The sequence below is a fragment of the Mandrillus leucophaeus genome, unplaced genomic scaffold (genome assembly GCF_000951045.1).
Source record: "Mandrillus leucophaeus isolate KB7577 unplaced genomic scaffold, Mleu.le_1.0 Scaffold850, whole genome shotgun sequence".
NCBI classification, from domain to species: Eukaryota; Metazoa; Chordata; class Mammalia; order Primates; family Cercopithecidae; genus Mandrillus; species Mandrillus leucophaeus.
The window spans coordinates 159,706-178,946 of record NW_012109253.1 but is presented as its reverse complement, the minus strand read 5'-3'; positions in this window follow the sequence as shown (position 1 = coordinate 178,946).

Genomic DNA, 19,241 nt, shown 5'->3' with positions numbered 1-19,241 from the left:
ACATTAGGTATATCTTCCAATGCTATCCCTCCTTCCCCCCACCCCACAACAGGCCCTGGTGTGTGATGTTCCCCTTCCTGTGACCAAGTGTTCTCATTGTTCAATTCCCACCTATGAGTGAGAACATGCAGTGTTTGTTTTTTTGTCCTTGCAATAGTTTGCTGAGAATTATGGTTTCCAGCTTCATCCATGTCCCTACAAAGGACATGAACTCATCCTTTTTTTTTATGGCTGCATGGTATTCCATGGTGTATATGTGCCACATTTTCTTAATTCAGTCTATCATTGATGGACATTTGAGTTGGTTCCAAGTTGTTGCTATTATGAATAGTGCCACAATAAACATACGTGTGCATGTGTCTTTATATAGCATGATTTATAATCCTTTGGGTATATACCCAGTAATGGGATGGCTGGGTCAAATGGTATTTCTAGTTCTAGATCCTTGAGGAACTGCCACACTGTCTTCCACAATGGTTGAACTAGTTTACAGTCCCACCAACAGTGTAAAAGTGTTCCTGTTTCTCCACATCCTCTCCAACACTTGTTGTTTCCTGACTTTTTAATGATTGTCATTCTAACTGGTATGAGATGGTATCTCATCATGGTTTTGATTTGCATTTCTCTGATGGCCAGTGATGATGAGCATTTTTTATGTGTCTGTTGGCTGCACAGATGTCTTCTTTTGAGAAGTGTCTGTTCATATCCTTCACTCACTTTTTGATGGGGTTGTTTTTTTTCTTGTAAGTTTGTTTGAGTTCTTGGTAGATTCTGGATATTAGCTCTTTGTCAGATGAGTAGATTGCAAAAAATTTCTCCCATTCTGTAGGTTGCCTGTTTACTTTGATGGTAGTTTCTTTTGCTGTGCAGAAGCTTTTTAGTTTAATTAGATCCCATTTGTCAATTTGGCTTTTGTTGCTATTGCTTTTGGTGTTTTAGAGAAGAAGTCCTTGCCCATGCCTATGTCCTAAATGGTATGGCCTAGGTTTTCTTCTAGGGTTTTTATGGTTTTAGGTCTAACATTTAATTAAGTCTTTAATCCATCTTGAATTAACTTTTGTATAAGATGTAAGGAAGGGATCCAGTTTCAGCTTTCTACATATGGCTAGCCAGTTTTCCCAGCACCATTTATTAAATAGGGAATCCTTTCCCCATTTCCTGCTTTTGTCAGGTTTGTCAAAGATCAGATGGTTTTAGATGTGTGGTATTATTTCTGAGGGCTCTGTTCTGTTCCATTGGTCTTATCTCTGTTTTGGTACCAGTACCATGTTGTTTTGGTTACTGCAGCCTTGTAGTATAGTTTGAAGTCAGGTAGCGTGATGACTCCAGCTTTGTTCTTTTGGCTTAGGATTGTCTTGGCAGTGAAGGCTCTTTTTTGGTTCCATATGAACTTTAAAGTAGTTTTCCAATTCTGTGAAGAAAGTCATTGGTAGCTTGATGGGGATGGCATTGAATCTGTAAATTACCTTGGGTAGTTCAGTGGTTTACAAGACTTCACATAGCCTGGTTTCTTGCTGCATCTCTGAATTCACCACATTTCAGGATTAATAATTTATTTTTCTCCCTTTGTTCCAGTAACACTGGCCTTCTTGTGGTCTTTGAACACACCAGGTGGGCTTCTGCCTCAGGTCCTTTGTGTTGGGTCTTCCTTCTGTTTAGAACATACTCTCCAGTACATTTGCATGGCTTACTCTTTCCTCTACAAGTATTGATTTAAATGTTATACTTTCAGTGAAATTTATTTTGATCTCCCATTTAGAATTGCAACTCACTCCCCACAACTCATTGACCCTCTTAACAAGCTCTATTGTTGTTTGCCACAGCACTGCCATGTTTTAACATGCTGTTTATTATTTATCTACCTGTTTTTAAAAACTTTTTTAACTTTCAATACTAACTAGAATAAAAATTCTCAGAGGGCTGAAAATTTGGGGTCTAGTTTTTATTATTTATTTTTTTGTTTTTATTTATTTATTTATTTTTTATTATTATACTTTAAGTTCTAGGGTACATGTGCACAATGTGCAGGTTTGTTACATATGTATACTTGTGACATGTTGGTGTGCTGCACCCATCAACACGTCAGCACCCATCAACTCGTCATTTACATCAGGTATAACTCCCAATGCAATCCCTCCCCTCTCCTAGGGTCTAGTTTTTAAATAGATATTTCTCAAATTATGAATGAACTGTCTGATATGTGAATATGCCACTGCTGATGCAACATGTGCTTTGGGTTTTCTTTTCAATAACGTAGACAGGTGTTTGCGGATGTATCTTAACTGACCACATTTGAAGGCTGTTTTCTGGATGAAGGGTACAATTCGTAACCAAGAACATATTTTCTAAGTATGAAGGTACCTGACTTTTCTGACTGGATCAGACTATTCATTCACTGAAAAACTAAGTAATATTGTCCAAATTAAAATAGTTTCAAGTTATAAAAATATTACTTTAATGAAAAGAGGGAGGGGTCTACCAAATTACCACAGGCCCTTGGAAATCATCCCGGAAGTGTAATGTCTGACCCATCTAGGAATCTTGTTGACATCATCGCTGAAGTTAATCATCCAGTCACAGCTTGAAAACATTTCAGGTTCTGCTTTACGTTTTATTAGGTTTTATTAGAAGTCATTGTTTGAATGAAAAAAAGTGTTCCTGTTCAATAGCTCCAGGCAGGCACTATGGCAATAACATAGCACAATTTCTTCCACTAAAAACAGGACTTCTTTCTGTGTTTAAGGTTCATTTCTATGAAGCTCTGAAACCTGGAAATTCTCCCTTGCAGTCTAAGCCACACCTAGCCTTACTTTTTCTAAGAACAGAAATAAAATCTTGTCCACTTTTCAATATTTATCTGTATTTTGCTAGAAAGAGTTTGGTTTTGCATTCTTATAATTATTACTAGTATCGTAAGTTCTGAAGTGACTTAAGGCCCACAAATGAATGAATGACTTCTGAGGATACAAATGAATTACATTTCATAGTTTGAAAGTTTAAAGAATGTACCTTCGTTTTTCTCTCAACATTCTTAGCTTTAGCTAGGATAGATAAATTCTTCAAGGATTGGAGTTTTCATTCATTTACACATGTAAATAATGAGGGTTCATAAGAGCTCCAGAAAACCTCTTTCCTTGTATTTCTATCTAAGAATAACTTTTATTGAACTTTCAGGACTAGTTTAAGACACATTTTATTAAGTGGAAGTCACTGAGTTAGGTATAAGATAAGGCCACTCTTTTTATTATGATGCAACTAATTCTAAAAAATATTTAAATTAGGGATCTATTTTACTGTTCTTAATTGAATGACTCAAAACAAAGATAAAAGTAAAACTTTAATTCATATGTTTAAAACAGATTTTGTGAATGACAGTTATGTAAATTCTTATAGAACACTAGTACAATGACATCTAAATCATAAATATATTCAATTAGTCTTTCATTTATTCAGTGTTTACAGAGTACTAATTATGTGAAAGTATTGTAGTAAAATGACAAAGAAGACTGGCTCTTTATACTACATTTCATGTTTTCGTATTGGAAGACACATTACTCCAAAAATTGGTAAATGACAGGCTTTGGGCAACTGAATTACAGTTTTTGCTACCTTATAATGAAAATCCTCCTTATATAGATATCCAAAAATAAATGCTATTCTCTACTTGGTTACAGTATATTCATTTATGTCACACTGACTAAGAAGCTCCACACTTGAAAAAAGGAATCTTACAGTTCTTCTGTATTCCTGAAGTGCCTAACTGAAGTGTTAGTCGAGGAGTGGAAACTGAATAAATGTGTTGAGTGATGTAAAATAATTCATGTAATCATGTGTATGTTTAGTGACAAGCTGATGAAGCATCTGTTAAGTTGAATTTTTGTTTATGCAGATATTTAGTTGCTCTTTATACATACTCTTAAGTTGGAAAAGTCTTTACTATAATCACATAAACACTAAGTATAGACGAAATTATACATAACTCTTATCAAGTTTTTGCAAAGTTTAATGTGGGAAAATTCTGAACTAGGAATTATTTTTCTCCAGGGATTGTTTTCTCTTCCAGGAAAATCAAATACCCAGACATGATGGGAAATCATCGCAGAATATAGAAGACAAACAAAACAAGAACAACAAAAAGTCCACAGTATCAATAAGTCCAGTGACAATATTTTTAGACACTTACACTGATAAAGAACAGAAGAGCCATTGTTCAGTTTCACCAGGTAAAGAATGGGCATAAAAGTGACATGCAATAAAATAATTTAGTATCTTCCTAACAGCTGGCCTACAGTGAGACTTGCAGATGGGAAAGTGCACTCTGAGGAAGGCATTGATGATACCAGCACCAAGTGCAGATCCACAGAGATTCACTTCCTCCGCCAGTTCTCTATTCTCGAATAAAAAGAGAAAACATACATGAATGGATGCAACATCTGTTGAATTGTTTTTAATGTGCCAAAGTAAAGTGGGATTTTCAGTTTAAGAAACAGAGTTTAAAAAAGAAGTAAGGAGAAAAATGTGTCGCAAAATTAGGAAAGGAAATATTTATGTAAAGAAATCTTCAAGAGAAATAATGTAAATATCCCACTGAAGATAGGTTGACAGGCAGCTTGATGGCATAGCTGATTGAAACAGACAAGAGATTCTGGATTTAAAAAATACAGTGACAATTAAATGCAACAGAAATTTGGTTCAGTTGGGCTTTAGGGAAAACATAATTTTTTTGTCACACACATTTCTGCTGCTTGTTGATTTATGGGGAGAGACTGGCATTGAAGAAAAGGAGGGTATCAGCCAAACTGTCTAAGGTGAGGAAGATCTCATATAATGTTGCAATCACAGAAAGGTGTCAGGCAGCTGACCAAGGGTGGTAACTTCCCATTCCCGAAAGTCAAGGAGGATTTAACATCAAACATGAAAGCTCACTACAGAGAAATAAGAGCAAAGAACATCAATGATGTGAGTGTAAGAAAACTAGCAAGGAAGACAACTGTCATAATTTATGGGCTAATCTGAATATCTATCTGTCTGTCATCTATCTATCTATGTCTATCTAGCTATCTATTTCAGACTAAGATATTAATCAAATGTATTTATGTTCAATATTGAATATTGAATGTGGATTATTACCAATAAATAATTCCTTGGCTTCCTATCTAATCCTACTGGTTAGGATCCTCCTGCCTCAGCCTCCTGAGTAGCTAGGACTACCACACCAAGGTAATTTTAAAAATTTTTTGTAGAGTCAGGATCTCACTATGTTGCCCATTCTGGGCTTGATCTTCTGGCCTCACGAGATCCTCCTGCCTTGGCCTCTCAAGGTGCTGGAATTACTGGCATGAACCACCATACCTGGCCTATTATTGTTAAATTTTGATTTTAAAATGGAGAATATATAAATATTTATCATTAAGCAATTGGTCAAATTATAATTTTTCTCTTCAAGATAATGTATAAACAATTTATTATATGCAACTATATGAAAGATAAGAATAAGTACTTAAGTGGAATTCTCTCAAAGGTAGGTTTAGAACAAGAAAAATGCTATTATGTGTATATATTATGCTATTATATACACAGAGATATGTATGTTTGCCTATGTGAAGGATGCTTCTAGAAAAATGTACTTGGAGGAATTATTTGAGTGGTGAGGGGCCAAGAGACTGGGGTAGAAGGAAAATTACTTTTTATTATACATATTTTGTATTCCCTAAATTTTGTAGCATGCATATATTGTATAATGAGAACAACAGATACAGGTAGCACTTTGCGTTGCTCAGACATACATAAATCACAGTTACCAGTTAGTTAAATAGTGTCTGTCCCTCAAAAACATGGTTAAAATTTCAATTGTCAATGTATGTTAACTGCAAGTAATCACATAAGGTACAAACTTGGCTGCTAGCTCTTCAGTTCACAAATCAAAATGCAAATAAAAGATGATGTTCAACATGATATATGACCAACCACATCACTTCTTCCAAAATTGGGTGATTAATAGTTACTGCACTACTGTTATTTGGTTCACTCACAAACAGCAAAGTGTTTTGTTGTATTTGTCTCTAGTTAATGAAATCATGTGGCATTTTATAAGAATGGATAAAGAGGAAATTGGCTAACAAAGATGAATGCGCACCAGAGAAACAAAAGTGAAAATATTGAAATGTGAGGATAATGTAAACAGAGTTATAGAAGAAATACCTGATGTGAAAATGTTGATAAGGCCATCATTTGAGACACTAGATATAGAGCTTGAGCAAAGCAAGAGGTGAACTTACCAACATAATGGGGAAAGTGGCCGTGATTAAAGGATAAATATGTTCCAGAAGAATTGACACTGGCAAAAACAACTTCACATTAAAGCCACTCTTAGAGATGTTTCATGACATGGAAAGCACAAAGCATAAAATTTTGGAAGCCGATCCAAAGTTGGAAAGGAATATGACAATTTGCCAAGGCATAACAAGGATGATTGATTCATATGAAGAATTATGAAATGAGAGGAAGGCAAGCACTGTTTTGCACTATTCTCAGTAAGTTTTTACAAAAAAGAAATCATGTTTCTCATGTTTTAAGTTACTCTGTATTAAATACATATTGGGTTCACTATTTTGTATTTCCCTATACATTCATAACTAATAAGAAAAGAGTTTTCAATGTTTTGATAAAGATTTTAAAAGGCCACAGACAGTTGCAATTTTTCTCATTGATTGTTAAGATGGTTTGCACAGTTTCAGCTTGCATGATCATTTTTATGATGCCACATGACTGTGTGAAGCAAGGGCTACTTATACAGTATTTTAAAGAAACAACTGCAGCTCTTTAAGATTTATTAAACTAATAAGTAATTCCTAAAAATTATATAAAATCATCATTGTTCTTTTTGCTTTTCTATGAACAAGTTAATCAAAATAACACCAGAAATGAAAATTAATTTCTGTTTAAAAGTTTAAGACATTTATAAGGGAGATAATGAGATTAAAAATGTTTGGTGTCTGCTCTGCTTTTAACTCAGGCCAACTCATCAACATACCTTGTGACTGATTATTGATTAAAATGAGCCCTTTGCACTCTAATATACGTCATTCTCAATATCCATGTTCAGGTGTGTGCTGGCTTTTCAGGTTCTGACACTGCAGTCTTTGTCCATGACCCACTTTTTTCTTGAAGACAGCAGATACTTGGTTGGTAGATTTGTATCCATGCCGCCATTCCGTATCCAAGTGGAAGATTTAGGCCATTTACATTCAAAGTTAGTATTGAGATGTGAGATGCTGTTTTATTCATTGTGCTAGTTGTTGCCTGAATACCTTGTTTTTTATTTTTTCTTTGTATTATTGTTCTATAGGCCCTGTGAGATTTATGCTTTAAGAAGGTTATATTTTGTTGTATTTCAAGGTTTTGTTTCAAGACTTAGAACTCTTTTTACCAGTTCTTATAGTGCTGGCTTGGTAGTGACAAATTCTCTGAGAATTTGTCTGTCTGAAAGACTTTATTTATCCTTCATTTATGAAGCCTAGTTACGCTGGATACAAAATTCTTGGCTGATAATTTATTGTTTGAGGAGGTTAAAGATAGGACCCCAATTCCTTCTGGCTTGTCGGGTTTCTGCTGAGAAATTTGCTGTTAATCTAATAGGTTTTCCTTTATAGGTTATCGAGTGATTTTGTCTCACAGCTCTTAAGATTTTTTTCCTTCATCTTGGCTGTAGATAATCTGAAGACTATGTGCCTGGGTGATGATCTTTTAGCAATGAATTTCCCAGGTGTTCTTTGAGCTTCCTGTATTTTGATATCTAGGTCTTTAGCAAGGCTAGGGAAATATTCTTTATTCCCTCAAATATGTTTTCCAAACCTTTAGATTTCTCTTCTTCCTCAAGAACACCAATTATTCTGAGATTTGACCATTTAACATAATCCCCAATTTTTTGGAGACTTTTTTTTTTTTTTTAAGATTCTTTTGTCTTTGCCTTTGTATGATTGGGTTAACTCAAAAGCCTTGTTTTTGAGAACTCTGAAGTTCTTTTGTCTACCTATTTGAAATCTATTGTAGAAACTATCCAGTGCATTTGTATTTCTTCAAGGGTGTCTTTCATTTCCAGAAGTTGTGATTTTTTTTTTCTTTATGATCTCTATTTCTCTGGAGCAGTTTTCATCCATATCCTGTATTCATTTTTTTTTTTTTAAAGTTAGTTTTCACCTTTCTCTGGTATCTCCTTGAGTAGCTTAATAATCAACCTTTTGAGTTATTTATCTGGCAATTCAGATATTTCTTCTTAGTTTGATCCATTGTTGGGAAGCTACAGTGGTCTCTAGGGGGTCTTTATAGAACCTTCTTTTGTCATTTTAACAGAATTACTTTTCTGATTCCTTCTCATTTAGGTAGACTATGTCAGTGGAAAATCTATAACTCAAGGGCTGCTGTTCAGATTCTTTTGTCCCATGGGTGGTCCCTTGATGTGGTGCACTCTTTCTCCTAGGGACAGGGCTTCCTGTGAGCCAGATTGCAGTGGTGGTGGTTGTTCTTCTGGATCTAGCCACCTAACAGGGTTATCAGGCTCTGAGCTGGTACTGGGGAATGTCTGCTAAAGGATATATAATTCAATCCATCTTCAGGTCTCCCAGCCATGGATACTAGCACCTGCTCTCATGGAGGTGGCAGGGGAGTGAACTGAACTCTCTGAGAGTCCTTGATTGTAGATATGTTTAGTGTGCTGGCTTTCTTGAATGCTGGTTATGTTAGCAGTGAAGTTGTCATGTAGACAGATTCAGGGCCACCAGTTAGCCAAGATGTTGCAGGCAGTGGAATTAGCTGTTGTTTTTCTCCTTCCTTGGAACAGGGTTATTCTGTCATGAGTTGCTGTCACATCCTGAGTTGGTTGGCCTCCAGCCAGGAGGTGGCACTTTTTTTTTTTTTTTTTTTTTGAGACGGAGTCTCTCTCTTGCCAGGCTGGAGTGCAGTGGTGCCATTTCGGCTCACTACAACCTCTGCCTCCTGGGTTTAAGTGATTCTCCAACCTCAGCATCCCGAGTAGGTGGGACTACAGGTGCACGCCACCACACTCAGCTAATTTTTGTATTTTTAGTGGAGACAGGATTTCACCATATTGGCCAGGATGGTCTCAATCTCTTGACCTTATGATCCACCCCACCTTGGCTTCCCAAAGTGCTGGGATTACAGGCATGAGCCAACATGCCTGGCCAAGGTGGCACTTTTAAGGGAGCACTAGCTCTAATAGTGGAAGGGGGACATAAACTGCGCTAAGTTGGCCAGGATAAGTATCTGGGTTTCTCAGGCAATGGGTGGGGTCATAAAGCTCCCAAGAGTTTATGTCTTTTGTGATTGGCTACCAGGGCAGGTAGAGAAATACCATCAGGGGTAGGGGCAGGGTTTGGCAGGTCTGAACTCAGACACTCCTTGGGCAGACCTTTCTGTGGCCACTGTGTGGCATGGAGGCATAGTTCTTAAGCCAGTGAGGTTCCAGAGGGGATTATGGCTGCCTCTGTCCCCAGGGAATTGGGGAAAAGCCATAGCAATGGGCCTCACCCATCTCCCATGCAGTTGGTAAGGCTGGTCTTGCTCCTGCCGTGCCCCACTAACAGAGCCGAGTTTATATCCAGGCAGCCTGTGTGTGGACTAAGACCTAGCCCCAGGCTATAAATTTTCCTGCTGAGAAAGCAAACATAGCTTTCAGGCCATGCCCCTTCCTGTCTGCCCACACTGTCTGCCACTACTCTTGCCCTTCTTTCTGGAGCAGTTCCCATTCACCCCCAAATTATGCTCAAAAGAGTTTTTACACAGTCAAAATTATTACAAAGTTCAGTTGGAAGTTTCTTTCACCTTGTAACCCCTCCCAAATTCCACCAGCTGCCTTTCCCCAGTGCCCCCATGAGATATAGTCAGGGATGGCTTCCCTGCTTCGGCTTCTTCCACTGCTGCTTCTAGTTTTATATTTTATTCTAAATTCATTTTAGCTCTAGGTAATGTTAAATCCTTCTCTTGTAATCTGGATTTTTGGGTTTCCCAGTGGGGACATGTGCTCACAGGCAGGTTTTCCCCCCTCTCACACCTTGGGAACTCACAGTTTTTTGCCTGTCTCATGGAATTGGCAGTGGCTTGCTGCTTTTTTACTTAAAGAATCTGTGAATTCTTAGTTTTCCTGGTATGCTCCTGCATTTGTTCCTGAAGCAAAAGTGCACAGCCGAGGACTCCACACACTGTTCCATCCATCCAAATGGAAGTTGCATGTCAGCCCTGCCTCTATCTACCATGTTCCCGAGTCTCAACATTGCTTAATTTTTTTTTTCATTCTTTTTTCTTTTGTCTCCTCTGGCAGTGCATTTTCAAATAGCCTGTCTTCAAGCTCAATAATTATTTCTCCTGCTTCATCAATTCCACTGTTAAGAGACTCTGATGCATCCTTCAGTATGTTGATTGCACTTTTGAATTCTTGACTTTCTGCTTGATTTTTAATTCAATCTCTTTGTTAAATGTATCTGATAGAATTTTGAATTCATTCTCTGTGTTGTTTTGAATTTCACTGAGTTTTCTCAAAACAGCTATTCTGAGTTCTCTGTCTGAAAGGTCACATATCTCTGTCTCTCTGGGTTGGTCCCTGGTGCCTTACTCAGTCCATTTGGTGAAATCTTGTTTTTCTAGATGGTCTTGATGCTTGCAGATGGTTTCTGGTGTCAGGGCATTGAAGAGTTAGGTATTCATTGTAGTCTTCACAATCTTGGCTTGTTTGTACCCATCCTTCTTCAGAAGTCTTTCCAGGTACTCATAGGGACTTGGATGTTGTGATCATTGCAGTTTTTGGTCAATGTGGCCATATCTGCATTAGGGAGCACCCCAAGACCAGTAATGATATGGCTGTTTCAGACCTATAGAGGTACACCTTTGTGGTCTTGAATAAGATCATAAAGAATTATCTGGATTACCAAAAAGAGAATCTTGTTCTATTCCCTTACTTTCTCCAAGACAAAGGGAGTCTCTCTCTCTATTTCTGTACTGAACTATCTGATGCTGGGGGAAGGGTGACACAAGCACCCAAGTGGCCACTGCCACTGGGACTGTGCTGGGTCAGGCCTGAAGCCAGCATAACACTGGATCTTGACCAAGTCCTGCTGTAACCACTATCTGACTACTGCCCATATTTGCTCAAGAATCTAGGGCTCTACAATTATCAGGTGACAAAGTCAGCTAGTCTTGTGTCCTTCCCTTCAGGGTGACAAGTTCTCCTGGGTAGTAAAAAGGCCCAGAAATGCCTGCCAGGAGCCAGGCCCTGGAATCTACCTGGTACTCTATTCTACTGCAGATGAGCTGGCACTCAAACCACAAAACAAAGTTCTTCCTACTCTTCCTTGCTCTTTCCACAGGCAGAGGAGTTTCTCTCCATGGCCACACCACCATAGGATCATGGGGGCTACTGCCAGGCCACCACTGATGTTCGCTCAAAGGCCATGGGTATTTTAGTCAGCTTGTGGTGAATGCTGCCAGGCCTGGGACTTACACTTCAGGGAAGTGGGCTCCCTTCTGCCCAGGTCAGGTCCAAAAATGTCATCCAAGAGCCAAGTCCTTAAATTAGAGACTGCACAAGCCCACTTTATGTTCTACCCCACTCTGTCAGAGCTGGTACCTAAGGTAGAAGACAAAAATCCTTTTTACTTATGCAGGAAGAGTCTCTTTATGCATTTATTTTACTTATGCAGAAAGAGCCACTACATCTGGAAATACGATGGGTCACGCCTTCCTTGTAGAGAGCATGTTCAGATTCTTGTTCACGACCCATGGCATGTCCTACCTGGTTACTGCTGCTGCTAATTCAAGGACCAGGGGCTTTTTAGCCAGTAGGTAACTACTCCTACCAGGACTGGATCCTTTCCTTTAAGGTAGTGGGTTCTCTTCTGGCCCAGGGTGTGCTAGGAATTTCATCCAGATCTAGGGCCTGAAATGCGGTCTCATGACTGTCTGGTTCCTATTTTACTGTGACTGAGATGGTATCCAAGTTGCAAGTTAAATTTCTCTTTACTCTTGCTTCTCTTCTCTCCCAGTGGAAGGAAGGATTCTCTTTCAGAGCCGTAAGCTGTGCTGCCTGGGGTTGGGGGAACGTTGGTACAAGCACTCCATTGGCCACTCCAGCTGGTGTTTCACTAGGCCATGTGCCCCTCAAGTCCACTGGATCTCAACCCAGCACAGCATTACAACTTGTCTAGCAGTTGCAGTTCTTGTAGCCTAGACTGACTTTCTAGTTTATTTAGGATCCCAGAACAGTTTAGCCCAAGGTAGTGAGGCTTGCTGGAACTCAAATTCAGAGAGCTAGGATAGATGATCCCCCTCTGGCTAGGGCTGGCCTAACTGTTCGTTTTGTGGGTGTTTATTAAGTTCTACCCAGTGTTATTTTTGCTGGGACAGGGGAGCATTGAGTTCCAATGTGAAGTTCCACAATCACTTCACTTCCCTCCCTCTAGTGCACAGATACTCTGCACCACATGGCTGCTGCAGGGTGATGGGGAGGGTGGCATAGGAAATTTAAGACTGTCTCTTCTCCCCTTCATTCTTTCCGTGAATGAAGTTAAAACCAGATACTGTTATCATTCACCTGATTTTTGGTTTAGAAGAAGACTTTTTTGTGAAGATAGTTGTTAACTTGGTGTTCTTCTGGGGAAGACGTTCAGTGGTGGCTTCTTTTTGGACATCTTGTTCTGCCTCCTTCTTCTTCAATTTATCTTACCAGTGTTTTATAATAATTTTCCTTCTCAAGTCTGTCACTACTTTGGTTAAATCGATTCCTGGGTAGCTTATATTCTTTATAACTTTTGTAAATAGGATTGCTCTCATGACATCCTTTTCAGATATTTCATTGTTAGCTTATATAAATGCCACTGATTTTTATAAGTTGATTTTGCATCCTGCAACTTAGTGAATTTGTCAGTTCAAAGAGTTTCTTGGTGGAGTCTTTAGGTTTTTCTAAATATGAGATTATGTCATCTGTGAAAAAGGCTAATTTGACTTCTTTCTTTCGAATTTGGATGCCTTTTTTTCTTTTTATTGCCCAATTGCAAAATGTTTGGTAGAATGCAGCAGTGAAGCCACCAGGTTCTGGGCTTTTCTTTGATGGGATTTTTTTTTTTTTATTACAACTTTAATCTCATTATTCAGTATTGGTTTGTTGAAGTTTTGTATTTCTTCATGGTTCTTTCTTGGGAAATTGCATACATCTAGGAATTTATCAATTTTTTTCTAAATTCTCCAATTTGTTTGAGTTTATGGTAATAGGCTCTAATGAGTCTTTATATTTCTGTGTTCTCAGTTGTTAGGTCTGCATTTTCATTTCTGATTTTATTTATTTGTATCTTTTCTCTTTTTTTCTTAATCTAGCTGAAGATTTATTGATTTCGTTTAACTTTTCAGAAAACCGACTTTTCATTTAATCTGTATTTTTATTACAATTTTATTTCTGCTCTAATATTTATTACTATTTTATCCTTCTACTAATTTTGTGTTTGGTTTGTTCTTGCTTTTCTAGTTCCCTGAGGTGTTTCAGTAGGTTGCTTATTCCAGGTCTTTTTACTGTTTTGATATAGGTGTTTATTGCTATAAACTTGCCTTTTCATATTGCCTTTGATGTATCCCATAGATTTTGGTATGTTGTGTTTCCATTTTCATTCATGTTAAGAAATTTTAAAATTTTCTTCTTAATTTCATTTGCCCATTGGTTATTCAGGAGCATATGTTAAATTTCCATGTGTTTGTGTGATTTCTGAAGTTTTACTGGTTATTGATTTCTAGTTTTATTTCACTGTGGTCAGAAAAGACAGTGTATTTTTAAAAATCTGTTGAGACTTGTTTTGTGGATTAAAACATGATCTATTCTGAAGAATGTTCCATGTGCTGATGAACAGAATGTGTATTCTGCAGCAGCTGAGTGAAATGTTCTGTAAATGTCAGTTCAGCCTATTAGGTCTAGTGTGTAATTTAATGCCAATGTTTCTTTGTTCATTATCTGTCTGGATGATCTATCTATTAGGGAGAGTGGGGTGTTGAAATTCCTTACTATTATTGGATTGCAGCCTATCTCTCCCTTTAAGTTTATTAATATTTGCTTTATATACTTGGTATTGTATGCATAGGCAGTTATAATTGTTACATCATCCTCCTGAATTCCTTCGTTTGTCATTAAATAGTGACCTTCTTGGTCTCATTTTTGCAGTTCTGATTTGTAGTCTCGTTATTTGATATAAGTATAGTTACTCCTGCTTTTTTGGGTTTCCTTTTGCATGGAATATCTTTTTCCACTTCTTTAGTTTCAGTCTATGTGTATCCGTATAAGCAACGTTGCTTTCTTGTAGGCAGCACATAGTTAGGTCTTATTTGTTTGTTTTAATCCATTCAGCCACTCTGTGCCTTTTAATTGGAGAATAAGTCCATTTACTTTCATTGCCATTATGATAAGTAGAGAATTACTACTGCCATTTTGTTGTTTGTTTTCTGGGTTATTTCTTCTCACTTCCTTTCTTACTATCTTCTTTTGTGGTTAAGTGATTTTTCTCTGACAGTATGTTTTAATTCATTGCTTTTCATTTTTAATGAATCCATTGTAGGTTTTTGCATTGTGGTTACCATGAGGATTACAAAAAACATCATATAGATATAACAAGTTATCTTAAGCAGATAACAACTTAGCTAACAAAGAAAAAAATGGAAACAAAGAAAAAAAAAGGAAAACTTTTAAAACTTTAATTGCATCCCTTCCTCATTTTGACTTTATGTTGTTTTAATTTACACATTTTAATTTTGCCTATCTCTTAACAGGCGGGTGTAGGTATGATTGTTTTTGATAGATTTGTTTATTGGGCTTCATACTAGAATTATGACTGGATTGAACACCACAATTACAACATTAGAGTATTTTGGTTTTATCTGTGTACTTAATTTTGCCAATAGGTTTTACATCTTTGAATGTTTTACTTTGCATGTTAGCACTTTTTTACTTTCAGAATGAAGAACTCCCTTTATCATTTATTGTAAAATGAGTCTGGTAGTGGTAAATTCTCTTGGCTTTTGTTTTTCTGAGAAAGATTTTGTCTCTCCTTTTTTGAAGAATAGCTTTGCTGGAGACTGTATTCTTGGATGGCAGGTTTTTTTTGTTGTTGTTGTTGTTTTCTTTTCAGCATTTTGAAAATATTGTCCCATTCCCTCATGGGCTGTATGATTTTTATCGTGTTTGTGGCCAGATGAATTGGTGCTCCTTTATGTGTTATTTGCTTCTTTTCACTTGCTGCTTTTAGAATCCTCTCTTTGTCCTTACCTTTGAGTATTTGACGATTAAATACCTTGGGGTAGTCTTATTTGGATTAAATCTCTTTGTTGTTTTCTGACTTTCCTGTACCTGGATATTTAATTCTTTCCCAAGTTTTGAAACATTTTTTGGTTATTACTTCTTTGAACAAGTTTTGTACCCTTTCCTTTTGCTCAATTCTATCTTGAACACAAATAATTCTTAGATTTGGCCTTTTGAGGTAACTTTCTATATCTCTTAGGCAATCTTCATTTTTTTCATTGTTTTTCTCTCTGCTGAGTATTTTGAAATAACCTTTCTTTTATCTCACTGATTCTTTCTTCTATTTGATACATTCTGCTATTGAGAGCCTCTAATGAATTCTTAAGTTCAGCATATGTATTTCATTTCTTAATATGTTTTGAATTGCTTTTCTGTGTTACGTTAGAGATCACTGAGTTTCTTTAAAACTGCTGTTCTGAATTCTTGATAAGAGAGTTCACATGTGACTGCTTTGTTAGTGTCAGTCACTAGTTCCTTGTTTTGTCCATTTGAGGAGGCCATGGTTCCTTGTTTGCTGTTGTTTTTTGTGGAAGTACAACTATGTCTTTGGATTGAAGGATTAATTATTTATTCCAGTCTTCTCTGTCTGACTTGTTTTGATTTTGGGAGGATATATTTGCTTAAAGATTCTTCACACTTTACCTGTTGATATTCTTTTTTCTTTTATTTCCCCCACTAGGTGGCTGCCTACTTTTTGGCACTAGATGGTGCATTAAGCCCAGGCTTGATTTTGTTCTAGCAAATAGTGAAAGTGCCACCCATCCCAAACTGGGGAGGTTCCAAAGGAGATATCCCAAAAGTGCGAGTAGGCTGACTAGGGGTCCATGCCCTGGGGACCTGTGTAACAAACCTCCTACTATATGGTGCTGCTGAACAGCCACTGTGTTTTGGCATCATCTTTGACTGAATTACAGCACACTATTTCTGGAGCTAGGAATGATAGTCCCACCCTGTGTCCCTGGCTATCCTCAAGGATATTCTTCCCTCTAGACACTGCCAGTGTTTCCTGTGGGTTGAGGCATGAACGTATCTTCTGCCAGGGAAGCCAAAATGCTGCTTGTCCACATCGATCTCACTTTTTCCAGTGTAGAAACTATGAATTGAAAGGAAATTGTCTTTGCACTTAGTGTCAGGTGGATTGCAGGAAGATTGCTGTGAATATGGAAGTCTAAGTCTCTTTCTGTTGGCTTAGAGTTTTTCCACTTCTCTGTGGTCTCAGGAACTGTCTTATCTTCATATTTGAGTTCTGGTATATTGCTGGTGATAATCTTAGCACTGTATAATTCTTTTCAGTTTTCTATGAAGGGTAGTAAAGCCAGCTTGCTCTCATACTGCCGTTTTAGAACTTGAAGGTAGCACCTACTTTAGACAAAAGCTAACCAAAGGCAGAAGGAGTATTAATGGTAAGATTTTTTTTAAAGCATCACTAGGAACAAAAAAGATAATTTCTTATTAATAAACAGGAACAATGTATCACAAAGATATAAAGATCCTGAAAACTTATGTTCTTTAAAACCTAACCTCAGGGTAAAAGATATATAATGAACAGAAATAGGAAGATCATGAATAAATTATACATCTTAATGGGTGGTTTTAAAATACTTCTTTTTGACAACGAATGACAAAACAGACAAAAACAATTGGGAATAATAAAAATTTAAAGAATATAATTAATAAGTTGGATTTGATGAATATAGAACCTAGCATTCATAGAAAATGTTCACTCATTTCCAGCAAACATAGAGCATTTATCAAGATGTCCACATAAAGAACCCCAAATAAGTATTTGCAAAATTATAATTTTTCATTCTTTGTTTTATAACCTCAATGTAGTAAATTTGGAAATTAGAAAAAGAAGAAAATTGCAATGCCTATATTTTTGGAATATAAAGTAAACAAAAACTCAACACTTTGGTAAAAATTCCTAAACCAAAAAAATTATACTGTGAATTATAAATAATTATTGTAGGGAAAGAAAGGTTTTTTTTGTCACTTATTTAGAAGGTTTACAGTGAAGACACATATAACAAAAGACAGATTAACAAGGCATACATACAAATATATTTAATTACAAAGTTATATACAAATTTATTGAATGTAAGTTTTATGTGATACAGGAAGCTTCATAAGAAAATGAAGACCCAAAGAAGTAGAAATCTGTGTATTTTTATGCTTAAGTTTGATGAAGAGTGAGCAGTCATGGAAAAATATGGTTGAACAAATAGATTGTGATCCGATGGCAATAAATGAAGGGAACTTAGTAATGCCTATTTGTTCAGATTATTTTCTGTGCTCCATTGTCTTTAGAAATAAAGATATTCCTTTACCTCTGGTTAGATATCATGTGAAGGTCTTATGCCCTGCTTCAGGGAAAGGTTAGAAAATTCTTTCTAGGTCTTTCGATCTGCTTCAGGGGAGAAGGGTGGGAGAAGGTCAGAGAGACCCTTTTACTTCTGCAGTTTTCTAAAAAATTTTTAGCTTAAAATAGTATCCCAAAGTGCCATATCTAGATTAGCATGTTCTGAGCCCATCATTAGAATTAAATGACATGGGAAATAAAATATTTGTGAAATAAAAACATGACTGTTTTTATATTTAAATTTATATATTAGTAAACACAAATAAAGAGACACAATATTTAACCTACAAGCTTGGAAAATTAAAAATGATGAGGAGTTAAATAAGTAGAAGGAATAAGGTAAAAGAGATGTTAATAAAATGTGAAAGAAAAGGAAAATTGAAAGGTTTTACAAAACCAATCAAAAGATTTAAAACAGTATAGGCAAATAACCTGGTAAGGTTTATCAGTGAAAAAAGAGAAAGAGCAAAACTGGACAATTTTAGGAAGGGAAAAGAGGACATGAACACAGATATTGTAGAAATTTAAAAAAATCTCTACAGTGGCAAAAACATTTATGAAATGAACAATTTTCAAAATAAATTTAAATTAAGAACAGTGATTTACAAAGAAACAAAAAACCTACTGGACCTATAATCATTAAATAAATTGAATCAGTACTTTAACATGCAGTTAAGTGTCATTATTTATAGTAGTTATGGTCTAGTAAGTCACCACAAACATTGAATTAGTAAATACAAACCATTGTTATAGTGGAAATAAAAGGATAAGTTTTGGTGAGCCTCTAGTCACATTTTTACCACCTGATTAATGTATATCTTGTTTAACATGTATTTCTGTTTAAATACACTGTTATTTAACATACATTGTGATTAATTAGAATCGAACTCAGAGCTAACAACACTGTAACATGTCTGGACTAAATACATTTTCTCCATTAAGCACATCACAGCCTTCTCATGCTTGGGAATACTAGACAGAACTTCAGTACCACACTTAGGGGTTATTTTAAGTACCAAAATCATCAACTAAAAGCACAAAAATGAGAAAAATGTGGCAATAAATAGACTACAAAAAGGACACTTGTTTACAGTGTGACAGCTAAAACATGAAGGCAGAGATTTACTCTTTGACCTCAGATGGAACCATGTGTGTTGGGGTACTCACATTTTTCACTGCTCTGCATATTTTTTTGAATACAGCAAAAACACTGAGTATTGATTTGGGGATTATAAACAAGTTTTAATGAGTAAGCAAATTCACAGATACAGAATACAGTAATAAAAAATTAAATTATATATCCAAATAATTACATAGCTTAATTTCTAACCATAGGAAGCTTTTATAATTTTTAAAAATTTGTGAGCTAGCTAGCTTGATTGCTTGCTTCCTTGCTTGCTTGCTTGCTTTCTCTTTTCTTTCTTTTTCTTTCTTTTTCTTTCTCTTTCTTTTCTTTCTCTTTCTTTCTCTCTCTTTTTCTTTCTCCCTTTCTTTCCTTTCTTTTCTTTTTCTTTCTTTTTCTTTTCTTTCTTTTTCTCT